This window comes from Microtus ochrogaster, linkage group LG1 (assembly GCF_000317375.1).
Source record: "Microtus ochrogaster isolate Prairie Vole_2 linkage group LG1, MicOch1.0, whole genome shotgun sequence".
Taxonomy (NCBI): Eukaryota; Metazoa; Chordata; class Mammalia; order Rodentia; family Cricetidae; genus Microtus; species Microtus ochrogaster.
In genome coordinates, this window is record NC_022027.1 from 6,627,017 (window position 1) to 6,645,651 (window position 18,635).

The following is an 18,635-nucleotide window of genomic DNA, read 5'->3' on the forward strand; positions in this document are numbered from 1 at the left end:
AGCATTTGGTCCTAAGCAGTGTCTCATCTGTCACAACTGCCCTAGTTGGGTGTCACCTGACCACTCCAGTGTAACCCACCTCATCTCACCTCAGGCCTGCACTGGACCCGACTTGCCTCCTAGCCCAGGTTTTCCCATTGCGAAAGACTAGCAAAAGGCCCAGGGTTCGTACCATTCTCTTGATACGCAAGGGAACCTTAAACCTGACTTGGGCATTGACCACTAAAGAAATGATTCCCTGTTCTGCCTCCTGGATGGACAATCCGAGTCCACAGCCCTGTCAAAGACATATTTGTGGGAGCCAAGCTTCTCAGCAGCCCTGTCTGTTGTGCGCTGTGTCCCTGCATGCTGTCCTCTATCCCTGGAGTTCACTCCACACGTGACAGACCCTCTAGCTGGGTGTAGTGGTGCACTCCTTTGATCCCACACAGGAGGAACTCTGTGAGCTTAAGGCCAGCCTAATTCCACAGGGAGATCCAAGACAGCCACGACTATAGAGAGAGGAAACTCAGTCTCAAAAAAATAAATAAAAATGTAAAATAAAAGGAGACTCTCTAGCCCCACCCACACTTGCTTTCTGGGTAGAGCTGTTCTCTCTGCATGCAATAGGAAAGAAAAGAACCCCAAGTTAGAGGCTAACCAGAGAGGTTCACGCTGTCAGAGCTCTGGAGCCAGAAGCTGAACTGGAGGCAGCAGCCAGGCACATAGTCCTGCTTCACACCCTCAGCCTGTCTGTCACTTCCCAGCAGGCCTCACCTCAGGGTCACCCTGGCAGCTGGCTTCTGTCCATCTAGGTGCCCGAAGGACTCTGGTCACATAAGATTGAGCACATCTTCATGGTCTACTGTTAGCTGGTTCTTCATGGCCTGGTGTTAGCTGGTTCTTACGGTCTAGTGTTAGCTGGTTGACTTCTATAAAAACCTCAGATAGTCCTATTCTGCCATGCTGGAAGTTGGGGCTTCAACTTACGCTTGGGAAAACATAATTTAATGTGCATCACTAAGGAACCCCGGGGGGGGGCACAGAAGGGGTGTGTAAAGTGTTTACTGTTCAAGGACCTGAGTGTGGAACCCCAATGCCCTGTAAAAGCTGGGCATGGTGGCATATACTGGGAACCCCAGCACTGTAGATATGGAGACAGGAAAATGCCTGGGACTCACTGGCCAGCCAGTCTAGCTGATACAACAAGCCCAAGGTTAGGTTCCGTGAGAGACCGTGTCTCAAAAACAAGATGAAGGGCTGAGATACCAACGTTTACCGACACTCGCACATGCGCACATAGGTACATACGCAGGAAAAGTGAAAAAGATGTGTGTCTAGCTGCCCAAAAATCAAAATCTAGAGCAAGATTAAACTATTCTTAGAAACAGACTGTAAAAGACATAGACAGCATCACTGAGCCTCAGAGGCCCACCACAGGGCCCACCACAGGGCCCGCCCCGGGCATCTGTATTCTCTGGAAAAGGCGCCCAGCATGCTTCTGTGCGGTCCAAAATTCCAGGTCCGTGTTTCCACACTGCCTGTTTTAAGTCTACCAACACCTTGAAGTAGATTTCTATTCCCCAGCTTTTCTTGTCTCTGAAGAGAAAATCGTCCTGAATTACTCAAGTCTGGGGATTACAGAAGCTTCAAATTACTTCTAATGTTTAAAATGCCCTGAAGGACGGCAAAGCCCTGTAAAAGGGTTTGAGCCAGGGCTGTTTACAAATTATCCCTAGCTCACACTCAAATAAGATTTATATTTCTTTTGTTTTCCTTTGCTTGTGTATATGGGTGTTTTGCCTGTGTGGATGTAAAGATGTCCTGTGGTGCAGTGCCCACTCTGGCCAGTAGAGGGAGCCAGATTCTCTGAGCTGGAGTTACAGATGCCTGTGAGCATCTGTGGTATTGGGCTTCAAGCCTGGGTCCTCTCCAAGGGCAGGAAGGGCTCTTAACCATCTCTCTGGCCCTACAGATATTCGTTAGTCGAAGTATTCCAGACAAAGAAAACCTTGGAAGCTCCCCCAACTGAGCTATGATGTCAACACATCCCTAACAGTAAACTTCCTCAGGTCAATTGCGGAGCAAGACGAACTGCTTCCTTTTTCTTTAGATGGAAAACTGTATATTCAAATATGCACCTCAAAAATCCACACTATTGGAGCCAGAGAGATGGCTCAGCTGTTACGAGTACAGACCGCTCTTCCAAAGGTCCCAGGTTAGAGTCCCAGTACCCACATGATGACTCACAACCACTTGTAACTCCAGGTCCCGGGGATCTGACACCCTCTGGCCTCCGTGGGCCCTGCACTCACCTGGTGGGCAGAAATACATGCAAACAAGACACTGGTGCAAATTTTTTTGTTTTTAAATTCCACACTCTCATCAAATAGTTCTCATTTCCAGAAAACAAGAATGTGTCTCCCATTGCATTTACCTTTGAGCGGCTCGGTGGACTCATCTCGGGATTTTCTGTAATTTTAGCCCCTGATCATTGAGGGTTTGGGTGTGTCTATATAGGGTACCACGATATATTTTATTTTAGCCTTATATGCATAAAATTAATTTTATCTGTTTTGCATTGTCAAGTTGGATATATTTGTGTTATAAAAATGAAGATAGCCATTTCAGTAAGCACCCCGGGAGGTCGGGAAGAAGTTCCTGGGAAAAACAAACAAACAAACAAACAAAAATGATAATTTCTATTGGAAAAAAAAAAGATGTCTGCATTAAGGTAATGATGGAGAAGATCAGTTAAAATGACAATTGGAGAATTTTTAAATGAAATGAGAGTAGAAAGAAACTTTCTAAACTTAACGGATGACTTACCAAGCCCTGAACATTGTTCTCAAGGAGGGGGACAGCTCAGCATAGCTACTGACCACACTGCAGAATTGTACCCTGCACAGAGTGCCTGTACTAGATATGGGCATGCCAAGAGCTGAAGGCTGAGCAGCAGGCACTCACAGGACAGATGATGGCCATGTTCTAGAGCTCTGGGTCTACTCTGAATAACAAGGAAAGGGCACTGAGCCCAGAATTCATCCTGCAGTGATGGCAAGCCTGCCTGTGGATCTGAGGGATCCCAGTGTGCTTCCATCAGCCACTGGCAAAGGTAAAAGCCCGTCATCTCTAGAGGGAATTGTCCTTAGTTCAGAGCAAGGATGGCCATAAGTTAGACCAGTAATAAACTCATCATTGGAGAACACCAAGCCAGTGAGGGAGCCAAGGATTGTTGGGAAGAGCCGCGGATGACCACGCATTCCTACCGCTTGGCATGTTGGTGCCACTCCCTCAGCCTGCAGAAGACTGTTTGCAGCTCACCAAGACAGCAGAGTAGAAGGTGCCAGCCTTAACCCCACACAGAAGAAACATTTGTACACACACGCATCCATGTGCACACACACACACACACACACACACACACACACACACGTGCCTACATTGTTATTCACAGGCCACAGTAGCCCAGAGGAGGAACTGAAGAACCCACCAAAGGCCCCTCAGGAACAAGATGGGGCGAGCCTCTGTGAAGGAGCCACCCCTGGTGTACTAGGACTCCGCTGCAGAAAGAACAGAGGAGGCTGGCATGAGTCACACAAAGGATCCATCGTCCACCCGACAGCCTGCTCTGCAGAGGACACTGCATCTCTTGCCATGAGGTGACCATCAGGCCTTCCTGCTTAGACACCCAGAGAGAGAGATACAGCCATGCACCCCTCCCCACACCCAAGATAACATTTGAGGAGTTGCTATCCCTGTCACAAACCCACCTGCCACTGGGCATCCCTGGTAGAGCTTCCAACAGCAGCTTAAGTGGCCTGAGTGTTGTGATAAAGGAGACCGTGGAGGCTGGGATGATGGGAGGTAAATACAGCAAATGGCAGCAAGAGGGAGGTAGAGAATGAAAAGGAAGAGGAAGGAGAGGAAGGAGGAGAAGAGGGAGAGGAGAGGGGTAGGTGGAAAGGATGAAAGAGGAGAGGAGGGTGGGAAGGAGGAAGGAGAAAAAGAGAAAGAAGTGGGGGAGCGTCTCCCAAGCCAGGGATCAGTTCTGCAGAAGGCGGTGCCTGCACAGCACAGTCGCGGAGGTCACAGCTCCATCCCGTATGGACAGTGTGCTCACCTCTGCTATTCAAACCTGCTATTCTCTGAAACTGAATACTCTCTGACTCGCCACGGAGTTGAGCACTGTCCGCCGGTAGTGTCTCCTGTTAAACTGTCTCCTGTTTAAGCTGCCAACTTCGCCTGGTGACTTTGTGCCTTTTGTGTTCGGCTGCTCTTGTAGTACCAGCTGGACAAGAAATTTAGAAGAACAGAGATATCAGTTTGGCTAATTTGTCGGGATGGACTGCAGAGGAGAAGGTCATCTACATATCTACATACTGTATAAGTTTAGACGAGAGAGAGAGAGAGAGAGAGAGAGAGAGAGAGAGAGAGAGAGAGAGAGAGAGAACAAATTGGAGATCAGGGCCTGGACAAATGGTACGGGCTGTCCCAGCGCCCCTGGAGTAGCACAGTCCAGGTGAGCTGGGTACAGAGGTGAGGACCAGGGTCAGCTTAGGTGAAAGCAAAGATGTTTTATGACCGGGTGTTGAAGAGGACAGAGAAGAAGGCGTCCTCGGAGGCTGGATGATGGCAGGGGTGTTTGGCAACAGAAGGGTTTTGGGCATCCCAGACGTGGGGGTCCACCTGGGAGGTTGGCAAAGGAGCTAGAGTGCTGGAGCCAGCAGGCTGAGTGACTAGGAGAAGGGGGACTGGGGCGGCTAGAGAGGTTGAGGTCAGGTGACTGAGAGGGAGCAGAGGAAATAGAAGATCTCCTCCCAACGAAGGGACAGAACAGGTTGGCACCACCAGGAAAGGATGAGTGAGAGGAACACCCATGAATTCCAACTGAGCGGTGGGGACTGGCAAGATTGGTAAGACGGCCCTGGCAATATGGAAATTAGAAGGAGAGCTGGGTCCCAAAACTCCATCAAGCCTGACTGAGTAAGTGGCCCCAGCATCCAAGAGGGAGGAGAAGGATCTTCCTGACACTGTAGTGATTCCTGGGGGGCTCAGGCCCATTCAGCTGTCCTCATGGGTGATCTGGATCTGATGTCCCTGCACTGTGAAGGACAAAACGACAGTTAAGAGCCCAGTGTCCCTCTTGATGGCACTTTGGATGTGGTGTGCAGGGGTCAGGGCAGGCCCAGGCCCAGTGACCCTCCTGACCACACTTGAAGCAGGAGCCCAGTGGTCCTTAAGCCTTAGGAAACATGGGAGCCTAGGCAGTTGCCAAAGCTGGTTGAATGGTCTTGAGCAGCAATTGGTATTTCTGTTTATGGGCTTTTTCATCTCTCCCATGGTACACCTTAAAGGTTAGCATCTCTCCCATGGTACACCTTAAAGGTTAGCGCTAAGACTTCCGCCTGTGGGGCTAGGGGTCCTCTCTCCAGAGGCTTAAACTTAGTTCTAATGTCAGGGAAATTTGGGGAGATGAAATAGGCCATAAGGAGTTGTTCGTCTGGGTTTTGGAGTCTAGATTGGTATGGTATAAGTGGGCCTTTGTGAGGTCTTCTAGGAACTGAGACAGGTTTTCCTGTTTGTCCTGGATGACCTCTTGGAATTTCCCATAGTTTACTGGCTCAAGGGTAGCCTTACAGAGAATACTTGGAAGGCAAGTTATAAATAAGTCTCTAGCTAGAATGCTCCCTGGGGTGCTGTCGTCTCTTTGGGGATCCTGGTCTGGGACTGCCTCAGCCCTGACCAGACGTACTCTGTTAGTTTGGTGTGTTGTGTCTGTTCTCAAACTTGCCTGTGCTCTTTGAGAACTAAGTTGATAGAATCGCGTATATGTCATGGAAGATAAGACTATAGGATTGGGATTGGGATTCTTCCGTGAAAGTAAAGGAGTCAGAGGTATAAGATGCCAGGGTTTTTTTTTTTCCTATTTGAGAGAGTTTACTTAATGAGAAGAAGACATATACGTTGATCAGGCCATCCACCCCAGAAACCTCCCACAAAAAGAAAAACTGAGGCTGGATTGGGCCAAGTGGGAAGAACTAAAGGGGGGGGGGGTTCCCACTGGAATCAGGATCGAGTAGTTGGGGGACTGAAGGCTGCTGGTGGAGTAAACTGAAAGCAGGTACCAGAGTGGGGTGGCTAGAGCACCCTGTGCTGGGGAGGAAAAGAGAGCAAGTGAGCCGAGGAGATGGGCTGTGCACGGTGGCGGACAAGGTGCTGGTTACAGGGCAAGAGTAGGGGAGGTTCCCTCTGGTTCAGGCTTCATAGGCAGAAGGAGCTGAGTGGGTGAACAGGAAGAACGGAGTGAAGACTTGGAGTAAAGATACCAAAGCTTGGACATAGGGACCTCCTTCCATTTAACTGGCTGCCGGCAGAGGTTGTAAATGTTCTGTATAATACTGGGATTTAGGATGCAGGCAGGTAGCCATTTGGGTAGATTATGGGGTACTAGGGCCATATTTGACTGCAAATGCAGGAAAGTTTAGAAACTCCTAAGTCCGATGCTAGGTGTGGAGTCTGATGTTCTCTGAAAGACATCCCACAGGGGAGCTTGGAGGTATGGTCGAGGATGAAGCTCCCATGCATGAGGAAGGGGAAAGGCTTCAAAGTCTGAAAGCCCGAGGCATCCCAGGAACTCAGAGAGAACCGGGTTAAGTGGGCACAAGCTGCCCAGTGAGCCATCATCACACTGGGCAGGGCCAAGGGCCAAAGCCGGAGGAGACACCATCACCAAGTACCAAGATTGTGAATGGAGCCAGAGGGTGAAGACCACACTCAAGAGACTAAGCATCACTCATGGGAAGTGGCCAGAGGTGAGTGTCAGCAAAGTGACTGGGGGTTCCTCCACGTCCGAGAATACCAGAGGGGTGCTAGACACCTGATGGTCATTCCCGTGGATCCAGGAAAGCATTTACACTGGCAGGGAGAGGGAAGGCTTACCCATCGTAGGTGTTGGATGGAGTGCCAGAAAGTGAGCCTGTTGCAGGTGGGGTGGGTAAAGAATCCTGGGCCACCTTGGACTGCCAGTGGGCAGGAGGAGAGCCATCAGGAGAGCCTGCTGGAGCCGTGGGACCAAGGGAATGACCAGAATGTTCTAAATCTGTGTCTTTGGAATTGCTCCAAGTCTGTGTGTTGATGTGAGTGCAAGAGTATTGTGCATGTATGTGCATGTGGGTGTGATTGTGTATTGAAAGGTACATCAGGTAGCCTCCCTTGTAAAGGTAGGTTGTCTAGCTGAACCTGGAGCTTTGTTTTTTTTCACCTAAGCTGGAAGCCAACAAGGCCCAGCGATTCTCCTGCCTCCTCCCACTACGTTGCTGGGGTTACAGCCATGAGACTGTGCCTCACTGGTTACATGGCTGTGAGAGCTGAATCAGGTCCTTGGGGTTGTACTGAAAGCACTTTAACCACCAAGTCATCTCTGCAGCTCCTCAGAGTTCATTGGAAGGGGCTACATTTTTGTAGTGCACTCAGGAAAGGGCCGGCCTCCCACTTTCTTCTTTAACCTGCTCTCTTTGCCTGTGACCTGTTTGCCTTAGTTCCTTCTGTCTTCTTCAGGCTCTAACTGGCATCTGACTTCTCTCCGCTAATGTGGCTTTTTTTCCTGCTGCTGGCCTTGGCTGGCTGGGGCAAGGGAGGAGGAACTCCTGCTCTATTTGGCAGAAGGAACATATGCTGCAGATGAATTGCTTGCAGTATCTGCTATGGGTACCACTGAACACCCTCTGTCAGCGTGAGCTCAGAGCACTGTCTTGAGGCCTACTCTTTGAAATAAATTGACCTTATTTCATCTTCATAAACATGTTTAAAACACAGGAAGAAAGGTTGCCACTCATTTTACAAATGAGGAAACTGGATCGTGGAAGTTAAGTCAGAGTAACTGATTCCTAAAACTACTTCATGTCAGAATGAATAAAAGCATGCGTCTACTGAGATCTAAAATTATATAATGGAAACATAGCAAAGCTAAGAAGCAACGGATGGGAAAACCATCCCCAGCACGTCAACCAGAAAGGGTTGATAAGATCAGTGTGTTAGAAATCTCTGTCACTAAATACTGCCTTCGCAGAAAAATGGGCAGCTAACTCCTTAAAGAGCCCACAACATGGCTAACACATACCATCCAAACTAAAGCAAAGATTTAGAGAACCTGTGCTCCTATCCTCTCACTCTGTAAGCTTGTTGTGTGGAAAGATGCTGGGGCTGTTGTTTATTCGTTTTATTTGTGCAGTGTTTACTCTCCTGTTTCTGTTGTTGTTGTTGTTTGCAAACCTGCCTCTCCCACTGGTCCTTGTGATCGCGAGGGCTAATCTGTTTTCTCTCACTCATTGAGAGGCCGCAGGTCCATGCTTAGATAATTGTAGTGTTTCATCTGTGTGCTGCAGAGATTGATTGGCTCAGGGCTAAGTCCAGGCCAAGCACAGTCTTCTCCAGACCGTTGCTGGACTGGCTGGAGAGAATGCTCTCTTTGAGACTCAGGAGACTGCTGAGACATTTGAGCCAGAGCTGCCAGAAGCTTCTTGCCAAGAGGCCCAGAAAACTTGCCTGATTGGAGCCACAGCCAGGAAGAGCCACATAAAGACAAAAGCTAATGGGGGGGGGGGGGTGCTGTTTAAACCCTTAGACAAACTTCTTAAAAGCTAGTTTTTAAAAGAACCCTCCCATAAACTTTCAGTCACACGAGTCAACGGATTCACAGATACATTGGTTTTGCTTAAAGCAGCTTAAGTTAGGTTCCTAGCAACGGCATTCAAATGACCTCTGAATTACAGAGAATTGAGTCAAAGAACAGGATTTCTCTCTCCTGTATACCTTTTTGACAAAAAAAAAAAAAAAAAAAAAAAAAAAAAAAAAAAAAAGATACAGGCCTGTCTGCAACCACATTCCTCTCTTCAGAAGAAAAGCCTTGGTGCTTTCAGGAAAGCCCAGGAGTTCTCTGCAGCACTGGAGACCGGATCAAATCAACCACAGGGCCAACATTCAGACATGAGGTAATAAATCCTGCATTCAAGCTAGTTCCCATTGTCTCAGTCATTCAGCTGGTGTCATCTGCTCATTGCGTAAAGTTGAGCACATTAACATCTTGTTGATATTTATCCTGAAAAATTCTGAAGAATCTACAAAGACCAAATTTCTGCCCCCAGCTTTTTTCTCAGACAACAGGTGGTGGCAGAGGGGTCAGACTTTATCACTGGAGTCTTGTCTTGAACTGGGCTCAAGTCATCCTTCCCCTCCTTCCCTCGTAGAACCCTCTAGCTTCATGTTGGCCCAATAGAAGATTATTCGTTTTACAAATCGCTGGATGTGCTTTTTCTTCTATTGCTGGTCCCAAAATAAAAAATGATCTCCCGAAATGGGCTGAAGCATGGAATGGTCGATTCAACATAGTTTGAAATAAAGTTCGACAAATGTGGATTGAATACTATGGTCACAGGATGGCAGGTGGTTCATGGGTTAAAATCATTAGCTGTGTATACCTAATGACTGGAGTTTAATTCCCAGAAAATACATAAAGGGTCATATGTGCTGGCACCCATCTATAATCCCAATACTCCTTTGGCAATATGGAAGATGGAGCTAGAGATTTTTCCAGAAGCTTGCAGACCAGATAGACTGAAATTTACAGTGAAGTTGTATAAATAAGAGAGATACTGCATTAAGAGGCTAGAAGGCAAGAAGTGTCTAATTGTCCCTCCTCTATTTCCTGCCTGGTTGTCTCACCTCTACTTCCTGCCTGGCTACTGGCCAATCAGCATTTACTTAAAATACAAGTGGCAGGGTAGAGACCATTGTCCCACAGCACGTCATCCCCTTTTTTTAAACAAAAACTCTGAATCGAGTCTCCTTTGTTTAGCTTTTCTAATGACCATTATCCATAACAACTTGTAACCAACATGGTTAACAAAGGTAAACATCTATAATACATTTGGTTTGGAAGTGTGGGCATAGTTTTACAGGGTACTTCCTGCTGATTGGGGGCACTAAAGAAAATTTAGAATTACAGTCAAATCCTGACTGGAAAATTCTGTGAGGCTTGATCATCTCAGCTAGCAGTCTTGAAACTGTTCTGGATGTAGAACTCGGAGGAAACTCCAACAGAGGTCCTCTGAAATGTTGGATCATCTGGGCCATCTGCTCCTATCAGAGATTTCTCAGGATCAGAGATTGATCAAACCTTATTTTTCTCAATCCAGAATGAATCCACAGCCTCTCATTTCCTGTGGAAACAAAAGCAAAACCTCTTCTCCAAAGTAACATACATCTTGACTTAAATTTTGAAGTCAAGCATTTTCAAAATATATATGCTGGATTAATCTAGCAGCATTTATATATATGCTGGATTAATCTAGCAGCATTTATAATCAAATGTCTTTTATCAGCTTTTGCTCCTTCCTCAGCCATCAAACAATTTAAATACAGCACAATAACATACAGTATCCAGACTCTCTGTATATTTTCCATCTTTACGTGGCTTTATTTTAAACTCTATTTTTTTAAATTTTTATTTAAAATTTTTGGCTTTTTAAGGCTAGGTTTCTCTGTGTATCTTTGGCTGTCCTGGCACCACTCACTCCGTAGAGCAGGCTGTCCTTGAGCTCATAGAGATCCACCTGCCACTGCCTTCCAAGTGTTGGGATTAAAGGTGTGTGGCATCACACCCAACTACTCTCTTTCTTCCTTTTCTATTTTAAGGGCTTTATCCTTTTTCTTTTCTCTCCCAAGCTTATACATATATATTTAACACACAGTAAACCATTTATAGATTTTCTTCATCTTAATCTATCTTTTTTGTATATCTCTCTCTTTTTGACCACATGAGTCTTTAATTTGCTAAGCAATATGGCTAGGATTAAGGCTGTGGCTTTGAGGGCTGTTGGCTGGAGCCATGTTTATTGCCACAACTCTATGGTGTTTCAAGGTCCCTGCCACCACCAAAAAGCATGCGGTCAGCTTTTCATCAACACCATTTAAGTGTTTCATGGAAGGGCCTCTTAAAAGAGTTGCAAGGTTTTGTAGCTAAAGCTGAGTCAGGAACCCTCTCTTAAGTGAGAGTGCTTGCCTCTAGCTAATAGAGCCCACCTGAGAAAATGCTACCAAGAAGCCATGCTTAACTCTGTACTTTTTTTCTAGAATTATTTCCCAAGCTCTCTTGGGTTTTTAAGTGGATTTAGTCAGCCACACATTGGCACACCATTTGTTGACTGAGATTTCTGTCCTGCCAGGTCCCACAGCCATTTAGTCCCAAAGAAACACACAGAAGTCTACATTAATTATTAACTGATTGGCCTATTATCTCAGGCTCCTTATTAACTCTTATAACTTATATTAGCCCATAACTCTTGCCTGTGTTAGCCATGTGGCTTGGTACCTTTTTCAGTGAGGCAGTCACATCTTGCTTGCTCTGTGTCTGGATGACAACTGCAGACTGAATCTTTCCACTTCCCAGAATTCTCCTGTTCTCCTTGCCATGTCTCTACTTCCTGCCTGGTTGTCCTGCCTATACTTCCTGCCTGGCTACTGGTCAATCAGCATTTATTTAAAATACAAGTGACAGGGAACAGAACATTGTCCCACAGCAAGGATCCCTGAGAAAATATGAGAAAAAGGCCAAGTCCTGGGAAGACCACCTATAATCTCTGTTGATAGCTATCTCTGTCAAGGTTCAGGAGGTCTTCCTTGATCAAAGCTGGTCCATCTTAATGTAGAATTAATCTGTAGCCTCTTGTTTCCTATGGAAACAAAAGTAAAACTGCTTCTACAAGTAATGTGTCTTTTAAGTTCCATTTTACAAATATATTTTTTACTTTTTTAATTTTAATGCCTTAAAGAAAAAGCATTTTTAAAATATTTAGTTTGGTATTTTTTTTCAGTCTCTCTTTCAATCCCGTGTCTCCCAGCAGCTATCTCTTGTCCACCAGCCATCAAAAAATTCAAAATCAACACAATAACATATAGGATCCAGACTCCCTGTGTATTTTTCAATCTTTATGTGACTTTTTTCTTTTATATTACTTTTACTTTTTCTTTAAAGACCTTATTTTATTTTTAAAACTATTTATTACTTTCTTTAACTGTCTATACCCATTTTCTTTCTTTCCTAAGATTTCACACATTGTGAAATACATTGGAACCTGTTCAGAGGCTTTCCTGTATGGACCTCTTTTTACTGTGTCTCCTTTAGCCTTCTTTGTCTGTGTGAGCAAAAGTTAAATTCGCTATATAGAATGTTGTTTGGTTTGAAGACACTTCTGCGTACCAAGGTGGGGATTTGTCATGCTATGCTCAAGTCCATATGCTTTAGAATCTCTGTATCGCAGCTCACATGGGAGATACAGTTAGGAAGCTGTTTTTTGCTCCACTCGTGTGGTCTAAAACCTTTTTTTTTAATTTAAACTTTTTTAGGCCCTGTGAAAATTTGAGAGCTTCATGTTGGTGTACCATTTTAACTGGAAGGTTATTTGTTCTGCCCGATCCTACAGCTGCTTTTAAAATAACCACTCCGAGACTTAATATTAATTATAAATATTTTACCATTGCCGCAGACTCTGCTAAACGGCCCGGCCAGCGCCGCGGTGCTGCCTCCGCCCCACGGCTTGGGGGGCAGCAGAGGAGCCCCGACTCCAGGGCCTCCCGGTGCTCCAGGGGGCCCCGCCTGTCTCGGGGTTGCCCCTGGCGTGTCAGCCACTGTATCCTCCGCGCCGTCTTCGACCTCTTTGACAGTGGCAGAGATGGGCGTGGGTGCTGGTGGCAAGAGACCTGGTTCGGTACGGACCAGGAACGTGAGCTGAAGGAGAAGCAGCGCAACGCTGAGACCTTGGCCGAGCTGAGCGAGAGCCTGCGCAACCGTGCGGAGGAGTGGGCCAACAAGCCCAAGATGGTCCGTGACACACTGCTCACGCTGGCTGGCTGCACGCCCTACGAGGTGCGCTTCAAGAAGGACCACTCTTTGCTGGGTCGTGTCTTTGCCTTCGACGCTGTCTCCAAGCCCGGCATGGACTATGAGCTAAAGCTGTTCATTGAGTATCCCACGGGCTCCGGCAACGTGTACTCCAGCGCGTCCGGGGTGGCCAAACAGATGTACCAGGATTGCATGAAAGACTTTGGCCGTGGTCTGTCCTCTGGCTTCAAATACCTGGAGTACGAGAAGAAGCATGGTTCAGGCGACTGGTGCCTACTTGGGGACCTACTGCCTGAGGCTGTGCGCTTCTTTAAGGAGGGCGTGCCCGGCGCGGACATGCTGTCTATCTAGAGGCCAGCCCTATCTAGAGGCCAGCTGTCCCACTGCTGGTTACCCACTGCGCTGGTGAGTCTCAGCCGCGCCCCCAGTGCACCTCCAGGAACTGGAGCCTTGCCACCAGCGGCGCCCACGGGTCGGGGTGCAGCTTCCAGCTTGCGCAAAAGGAAGGCATCCCCGGAGCCTCCGGACTCAGCTGAAGGTGCACTGAAGCTCGGCGAGGAGCAGCAGAGGCAGCAGTGGATGGCAAACCAGAGCGAGGCGCTGAAGCTCACTATGTCCGCGGGGAGCTTTGCGGCGCCAGGGCACGCAGCAGGGGGACCACCCCCATCCCCTCCACCTCTGGGACCTCATTCCAATTGGACCACCCCGCCAGAGTCAGCCCCCCAGAACGGTCCGTCCCCCATGGCCGCGCTCAAGTCAGTGGCAGACACTCTGGGCACAGCGCATTCGCCCACGGACGGCAGTTCAGTGCACTCTACCACTGCATCCGCTAGGCGAAACAGCAGCAGCCCGGTGTCGCCCGCCTCCATGCCAGGGCAGCGTCGCATGGCATCACGCAATGGGGACCTGAATTTACAGGTGGCGCCCCCTCCGCCTAGCGCCCACCCAGGCATGGACCAAGTGCACCCCCAAAACATTCCGGATTCCCCTATGGCCAACAGCGGACCCCTCTGCTGTACCATTTGCCACGAATGTTTGGAGGACACTCATTTCGTTCAGTGCCCGTCTGTCCCTAGCCACAAATTTTGTTTCCCTTGTTCTAGAGAGAGTATCAAAGCCCAGGGGGCTACAGGTGAGGTGTATTGCCCCAGCGGAGAGAAATGCCCCCTAGTCGGGTCTAATGTACCTTGGGCCTTCATGCAGGGCGAAATTGCAACTATCTTAGCTGAGGATGTTAAAGTGAAAAAAGAGAGAGACCCTTGAACCGCAGGGCAGAGACCCCTTTGGCCCTAGACCACCTCCTCTTCAATCTGGAGGGCCCTTCCCCCCACCTGCCTCCATTTCCCTTCCCACCAAGATGTAGAATTGTGAATATAACTGCAAAAAGTTAGTCTTATGTATAGACATTATTTTCGTCGTATGTTTCTATATTTTGAAACAGGTATGTAACTTCTTCATTTGAAGGATAAGCTGGTTGTGTTAAGCAGTATAATATTGATTGGGTCATTTGCATCGTATTCGTTAGCATTTATTTGGTGGCAGAATGTTTGCCTAGGTACAGCGTTAATAGCCCTTAGCAACAACTGCTGCCGGTGTGTATTTTTGTAAATGTTATGTACTCTGAAAGGAAAAACACACAAAAAGATTTTTTTGTTGTTTTTGTTTTGCCAAGGCCAGTGTTGCTGCCTAAAAAAAAAAAAAAAAAAAAAAAAAAAAAAAAAAATTGATGCTATAAAATGGTGAAAGCTTCTCTCTAAACAGCCCCAAGTGTTGAAGTCTTCACTTAATTTTGTTCTGTTCTGTTTTGTTTTCCTGTTTTGTTTGCAAAATAGTAAGGGGAGTGTTGGGAGGGGATGGGTATTTTTTGTTGCAAGTTTGTGAGGGAGAAAATGTTTCAGTTTGTTTCTCCTGACCTGAATGTGTTGGATCTTTGTGTCGTTTGTTTTGGGTTTATTGATGCATGGATGCTTTTGAACCGTAGAGAGAAAAGCTAGACATGGAGAACTTGCTCTGTTTGTCCTTTATACATTTCTGTAGTTAACAGAATACTGTAATGTGCCTTGGAGCTTAGTAACTTGTAATAAATTCAATTGATAATAAATAAATAAATGTTTTGCCAATGGCTCAGGCTTATTACTTTCTAGCTCTTACATCTTAAATTAACCCATATATTAATCTATGCATTGCCATGTGCCCCGTGGCTTACCAGTGCTCTGTCATGCTGCTCCTTGTGTGGCTGCTGGTATCTCCGAGACTCTGCCATTATTTTCCTGTATCTTGGATTTTCCACCTGGCTCTAACCTGCCTTGTTATATACAAAAGCAGCTTTATTTACCAACCAATGACAGCAACCCATATTTGTAGCCAGATGCTGCTCGTTTGTTTCCTGGCCACCAAGCCCCTAAATAATTTCACAAAAAAATATATTAATCACAATACTTTTTGGCCAATAGGTTCAGCGTATTTCTAGTTAACTCTTATATCTTAAATTAACCCATTTCTATCCATCTGTATATTGCCATGTGGTTGTGGCCTACCGGTAAGATTTCATCCCGCATCCAGCATCCTGCAGCAGCTACATGGCTTCTCCCTGACTCTGCCTACTCTCTCTTTTTATATTTCTTCCAGTCTGGCTATATTTTGTTAAGCCATTGGCCAAAAGCAACTTCTTTAATAATCAATGGCAATGAAACATATTCATAGCATACAGAGGGAAATTCTACATTACATATTCACAACAAATAGGGAGACATCCCATATCAAACCTCTACATGTATGCCTTGGAAAGTGTGCATGCACACACACACATACCCACACACACACAAATTTTAAAAAGAATAACAAAACGATTACAATAACAGATACCATCCCTGGCATGGATAAAAAAATAGAATAAAATAAAATGCAACATGATGCTGAGCAATTGAAGAAGTATAAAAAAAGGAGAAAGATTTGGGACTGGAGAGTTAGTTCAGTAGTTAAGAGAACATACTGATCTTATGGAGGACCCAAGTTCTAGCACACAAGTCAGGTGACTCACACCTGCCTGTGACTCCAGTTCTAGGGGACCCAACACTCTCTTCTGGCCTCTATTAGCATTGTATCATGCACACATGAACACACACACACATACACACACATGCAAATATATACCATAATAAAGGTAAGTCTTTAAGAGGTTGGACCGATGGTTTAGCTGCTCTTCCAGAGGTCCTGGGGTCAATTCCCAACACCCACATAGCAGCTCATATTTGTCTGTAACTCCAGTTCCAGGACTCCTCACACCCTCACAGAGACACATATGCAGGCAAAACATCAGTGAACATAAAAATATATATTTAAAAATAAATAAATCTTTAAAAGAAAAGAAGGAAGAAAGTTTTATTGTCTGCTTGGGACTAGTGTTTTTATGAATGGGGGCTCACATTTATAATCCAACACTCAGGAGGCTGACTCAAGATTTCTTGGTTTGGGCTGCCAGCCTGGCCTATAGAGTGTACCCTTCTCAGAGAAAGACCCTCCTACTGAAATACAATTAATAAAGACTCAGATAAATTGGGGTTCAATCTGAGGACCAGAACAGCAAAGCAACCAGCCAATGACTTATCTCAACCTCAGTTTGAAATGGTGATTCTGCCTCCAAGAATCTCAGAATGAGACCATGTATGAGAGCTGTTTCCTCCCATCTTCTAATCCTCTCTAGGGCTGGGATTACAGGTGTGTACCACTGGGATTAAAGGCATGTGCCACCTGGTTTCTATGGCAACTAGTGTGGCTACTGGGATTAAAAGTGTGTATTACCACTGCCTGGCTGTAAGGCTGACCAGTCAGGCTGTTTTACTCTCCCCATCCTCAGTCAAGCTTTATTTATTAAAATACATTTGAAATGCCACTACATTTCCCCCTTTTATCTAAAATAAAAAGACAGTTATAGCTAATATAAGAAAAAATTATACAATAAGTACAATAAATATATACAATATATACAGGTAATAAATACATCAGCAATGTCTAGTCCATTTGCATTCAACAAATTCAGAGAAAATGCTCCATATCTATCCTATCTTGGTGAGTCCAAAGTCTTGTACCTAATTTACTTTCTATCATAATTTGCATTACCATCAAAAACTATCTTTTGATATCTCTCAACTTTATATACTTTACACTTCTTTAGGGAATTTCTTTTTTAAGCCTCATAAACAAAGGAAACTATAACTATCTAGTCTTCAACTCCCTCAGAGACCCAAGAAGTAAATAATATTAACTGAGTAAGCAGGAAGTGCAAGCAAGCAACTTCCAAAAAAAATATGAGTAATGGCAGAAACAGCTGGCTGCCTGGACAATCACCAAAGTTCCTCTGCAACACTGGGGCACCCATCTTCAGTCTACAGATCTAACACATCTGACAGACTTTTCTGTGAAGCAGCATATTTTGTGTCCTGCTTATGTAATTAGGACAGTATACTGTCAGCAGTCAAGACAGGGGCATTTTCTTACTTTTGCCACAAAGAAAGTAAACTCCATGTGGAGTTTTTTTCTATGTTCATTATCTTCTCTGAAGAAAATTGATGCTGCCAGGAGCAGACATGTCTCATTATCATGAAAAAGAACATAGGTTATTAAAACATCTTAAGTGCCATATTCTGTATATTTCTGAAGTGTTTGAAGATGACTTGTCTATCTAAAATATACCTTTGTTTGACCTTGAAAACATACCTAATGTGACTGCAAGTTGTATTAAAATAGGTGACTAATTACTAACCTGCATTATCTAATTATCCTAAATAGTTGTTGATAATAATTTTCAAAGACTAAAGATATGGATTACATTGTTAAATGAGCTATGTTTAGGTACAGTACCTTGAATGAGATTAGGAATGTTCTAATCTACATGGGAAGTAGAAAAAAACAAGATATCCTGAGTAAACTGGGAGTATGGAAAAGGTAGAATGAGAGGCAGGGAAAAGAGGGGAATGGAGAAAAATATATAGCTCAATAAAAAAAGAATTTCTATTAAAAAATTTAAATACATTTTAAATAAATTTTTAATTAGAAAAGATTAGAAATATATGTACAGGGTGTTATAAAAAATCTCAGACCTTTTAATCTTTTATCCTCTCATATCCATACCCTCTTTTTTTCCTTTTTTTTGTTTTTTTTTGTTTTTTGTTTTTTTTGGTTTGGCTTGGTTTGGTTTGTTTGAGACAGTTTCTCAGTAGCTATGGAGCCAGTCCTGGAACTCACTATGTAGACTACTGGGATTAAAGGTGTGAGTTACCACTGCCTGTCTGTAAGGTTGACCAGTGTGGCTGTTTTACTCCCCCCATTTCCAGGCAAGCTTTATTTATTAAAATACATTTGAAATGCCACTACATGCCTACTTCAGGTTATAGGCTTGTGTGAATAACTTGACAACAATTTATTTACCTTTTATAGTCAGTTCATGTTCTAATTTTTCTGAGTAAGAAAAAAACTGTTCTAATAAAGTATCTCACGCTGCTGCCTCGTATTGATTTACGTTGTTTGTCTCTGTCAGGTCCCAAAGAAACCCAGGAAAACAGCTTACTGAGGTGCTATTAGCATGCCAAATCATATCCTGGCTTCTCTGCTGATTCTTCTCTCACATACATCCTCCCACTCTAAACCTCTCTGGCTCCTGAGTTTTCCTTCCCTTCCCCAGCTTCTGATTCCCATACAACCCAGCCACTTCCGGCACGGGTTTTCCTTCCCTTCCCCCAGCTTCTGATTCCCATAC

At 45.2% G+C, this 18,635-nt stretch overlaps 1 pseudogene; it reads left to right on the forward strand.

The window, feature by feature from the left end:
• Positions 1 to 12,509: 12,509 nt before the first annotated feature.
• Positions 12,510 to 14,738, forward strand: LOC101987154 (annotated as a pseudogene).
• Positions 14,739 to 18,635: the final 3,897 nt, after the last annotated feature.